The sequence below is a fragment of the Zingiber officinale genome, chromosome 6A (genome assembly GCF_018446385.1).
Source record: "Zingiber officinale cultivar Zhangliang chromosome 6A, Zo_v1.1, whole genome shotgun sequence".
Classification (NCBI taxonomy): Eukaryota; Viridiplantae; Streptophyta; class Magnoliopsida; order Zingiberales; family Zingiberaceae; genus Zingiber; species Zingiber officinale.
In genome coordinates, this window is record NC_055997.1 from 52,550,649 (window position 1) to 52,554,655 (window position 4,007).

The following is a 4,007-nucleotide window of genomic DNA, read 5'->3' on the forward strand; positions in this document are numbered from 1 at the left end:
GTCATTAAACAACATATAGCATGGGAACTTTGTCTTTCTACTTATCATATTCCATGTAGAGTGACATAAGCATCTTTAATTTTTATTCTAGGGTTTCTAGGGCATCTATCCCTTCATGGACGAAACATACAATGGTCCATTTAGGTCATGGAAAAATTATACAAGCATGTGACACAATCAACACATTATCATATTTCCATAGGAAGCATTTTTAACACATTTGGTTTCATTTCTAAGGCCTCTAGGTCTTTTAAACCCTACTTGGCTGAGACTTATCAGTGTATAAACTTGCTTCAAATAGCCTAAAAGCATAAGAAGTCATACAAGTTTCAAAGCATGTATAAAGACAAGCATAATAAACATACATGTGAAATGTGTCTTAGGCTTCCTAGGTTTCTTTCCCTTTTCCTTTTATTTTTCCTCATGGCCGAAACCTACCAATCTCTAAACTAGGTTTTAAGTGTCCTAAAGCATGGAAAACCTAAGTAAGTTTCATGGCAAAAATTACTAAGAACATCATATACAAAGTTGGTTCATAAACAAGCTAGGACCCTTGTGATCTTACATGTCATATATCATGTAACTAATTTTCTATACTCCAATTAAACATGAGAGCATTAAATAACTTTCATATCATAATATCACAGAGGTCTTGAGCATATTAGAATTTTGTTTAAGCTTTTCTAAACTATCCATCTTATCATGGCCAAAAATCTAAAATAAGAGTTCATGAATTTCTAGCAATGTTCAACATGCAACTCTTTAAGAGAACTCTATATTCTATCATACAAACATGGTTACTTAAATTTAAAGGTCTTCCTAACCCTAAGACCTTTTCTTGGCCGAAACATATAAGTAGATTTCTTTTGGTTCCAAGTAACTTTTAAGCAAGAAAACCAATAAAAGATCCTTAGTAGTTCATGGAGGGAATCTTGTACTAGTTTGGTTACACAATATTTTACCTAACCTCCTTAAAATATTTTTTTGGCCTAAATTCTAGGGTTAGGTACTCCTCTGATCAAGCATCATTTAGGTATAAAAACATGAAGAAAATCCTTCCTACATAGCATAGAAAAATATCATGAAATAAGGACTTGTTTAAACCTTCCTAGATTTGAAAACCCTTTCTTTGGCCGAATTTTTCTTAAATTCTTTCCTAGGTTTTCTAATCCTTATAAAATCCAAAAATCACATAAAAATTCTTGTACCACAGGTGAGGGGAAGCTTACATCCTTTTCGCTTGTGGATCTAAGGTATGGTGATGGAAGAAGTAGCCTCTTCTTCTAGTTCCTTTCCCTTGATTCCCATGCTTAGTCCTCCTTGTATCTTAGGCTTTCTAGGAGAAAACCTTGGCTTTGGGGCCGAAGGTGGAGGAAAGGGTGTTGGTGTTCTCGGTGAGGGAGAGGGAGGATGAGAAAATGAGAGAAAAATAAACTTCTCTTTTCTTGCTCCCTTTTATGTTAAGGGGGAAGAGGTAGCAAAATTGATTTTTGTTTTCCTTCTCCCTTAACTCATTTTCTATTTTTTTTCTTTCATTTATTTTATTTTCTAATTTATTCTCACCATTCATGATGAAATAAGGGGGAATGAATCCCCTTAATTCCTCTTTAAATTTTCGGCAAAAGCAAAGAGGAAGAGGGAGAGAAAGGGAGGAAGTCAAGTTGTCTTTCTCTTGCTCCTTTCTTGTTTTCTTTTGGCTAGCTTTTACTCTTACCTTTATCATGAGTTTCCCTCCTTTGCTATCAACATCTTCTCTCTATCCCAATTGGTTTCTACTAATTAATTCTATGAAATATAATATAAGAGGTTCAAGGTTCAATCCTTGACTTCCTCTTCTTTTTATTTCATTTTATTTCTTTTTGCTTCAACTCACTTCTTATTATTTTTCTAAGGCAAAATCCCATATTCATATGTTTATCTTAAAAGCTTAGTGGGTGTTACAATTTTCTCCAATTTAGAAAGTTGATAATTCTGAGATGACTGTTGTTGTTGAAAATTTTGTTGCCCAAACTATAAATTTTGTCTTGCCCCCGTGGATGTTCCTTGCTCTTGATTGTTACGATAAGAAAAGTTGAGATGATTCTTCCACCCAGGGTTGTATGTGTTTGAAAATGGATTGTTCTGTCTTTGATTATAACTCATGATAGCATCACATTGTTCCAATTGATTAATTTGTGTAGAAATAGCTCCCAAAGGACATGAGTCTTGAGCATGATCAGAACTTCCACAAGTTTCACAACAACATAATATAGCATTAATCGTACTAGGATTTGTTCCCATACTTTCTATCTTTTTAGTTAGAACATCCAATTTTGCAGCCATCAAGGTAACTGCATCCACATCAAACTTCTCTGATGCCTTTATTAGGTTTGAATAAGAATAGCCTCCACTTCTTTCTGTAGCCCATTGATGATGATTCTGTGCTACACTCTCAATAATATCTTTGGCCTCATCTAAACTTTTATTCATAAGTGCCCCTCCATCTGCTGAATCTAGGGACACCTTTATATGATAATTGATGTCGTTATAAAATGTGTGTAACACTAACCATCTTTCCAATCAATGGTGTGGACATTGTTTGAGCATGTTATTGTATCTATCCCATGCTTTAAATAAATATTCTGAGTCTAATTGTCTAAAGCTTGTAATAAGATTTCTTATATGAGCAGTCTTGCTTGGAGGATAGAATTTATCAAGGAATTGTTGCTCACATTGCTCCCAAATGGTAATGCTATTTACTGGCAGTGAATTTAACCATTGCTTGGCTCTATCTCTTAAAGAAAAACCAAACAATAATAGTCTCAGAGCTTTAGATGGAACACCATTCATCTTCATAGTTCTGCAGATTTCATAAAAAAACTTCTAAGTGTTGATTAGGATCTTCATGTGGTCCACCCCAAATTGATTCTACTGGACCATACTGATTATCTTAGGCTTGATTTCAAAATTATTAGCTTCAATAGAGGGTCTTGTGATGCTAGAACGAAATCCTCTGGCATAAGGTACTGCGTAATCTTTAAGCGGTTTGTTTGCCATATTTGAATGTACTTGTTCTTCTGAATGTCTTTGTGAGGTTCTCCTTTTATGAAAGATTCTATCAATTTCGAGATCAAAAGGTAATAGATCACCTACAAATTTAGATCTTCGCATACAAAAACAAGATTATAGAATTTGATTCACAAACAAAAATAATAAAAGAATGCAAAGAAAAATTAAAGAACTGAATTACAAAACTAGTTACAAGTTAGATGTGAGAAAAATAAAGAAAAATTTAGTCTAACTCAAATGATAATCTCTAAAGTTATAGATGCAGTCTCCGGCAATGGTGCCAAAAACTTGGTACTTCACCACAAGTGCACGATTACGTCATCAATAATATAAAAGATATCATATCCACAGGGACCAGTTATAACCACTAAAGATGTTTCAAAGTGAATTAGCTAAACAGTCAACTCACTAAAAGCAAATGGAAATTGAAAAGTAATGAAGAAATTAGGTTTTATGAAAGTTCTAGAAGATTTGGTTTCTTCATGATACTTATCAATGTAATATGATTTTACCAATTATATCCTCAATTGTCATGTATTCGTAAGAAGTCGTCAGTTTTCTCCTGCAGAAAACACCGACAAGGGACTTATATCTATACCTTAAGTAACTAAATAGTCATAATCCCTATGAAGTCCGTTAGTGGGGCAACCCTGTCATAATATCCCTCAGTCATACAACATAGAAACACATTACTAATCAATTCACATCAAGATATAGGGATCAGTTCATCTATCTATCCCACTTCTTTGTAGATTCTTGATTCACCTTTCAAGGTGATCCTCAAGATGTCCGTTAACAGGACAGCCCTGTCACGACGCCTCTCAATCATACAACCTAGAGAATTCCTCAACAAGATCCACAAGAATTACAAACATTCAATCAAGAATGATAATTAAATCCAAACACAACAATCCACATAAGATTGAATTGATACAAAACATAACAACATCATCGAAACA

At 33.9% G+C, this 4,007-nt stretch overlaps 1 non-coding gene across 1 annotated transcript; it reads left to right on the plus strand.

The window, feature by feature from the left end:
• The first annotated feature begins 2,557 nt into the window (after positions 1 to 2,557).
• On the plus strand, positions 2,558 to 2,664 carry LOC121998893. The gene has a single exon (XR_006116680.1). It is a non-coding gene; the product is annotated as a small nucleolar RNA R71 (small nucleolar RNA).
• The last annotated feature ends 1,343 nt before the right edge of the window (positions 2,665 to 4,007 follow it).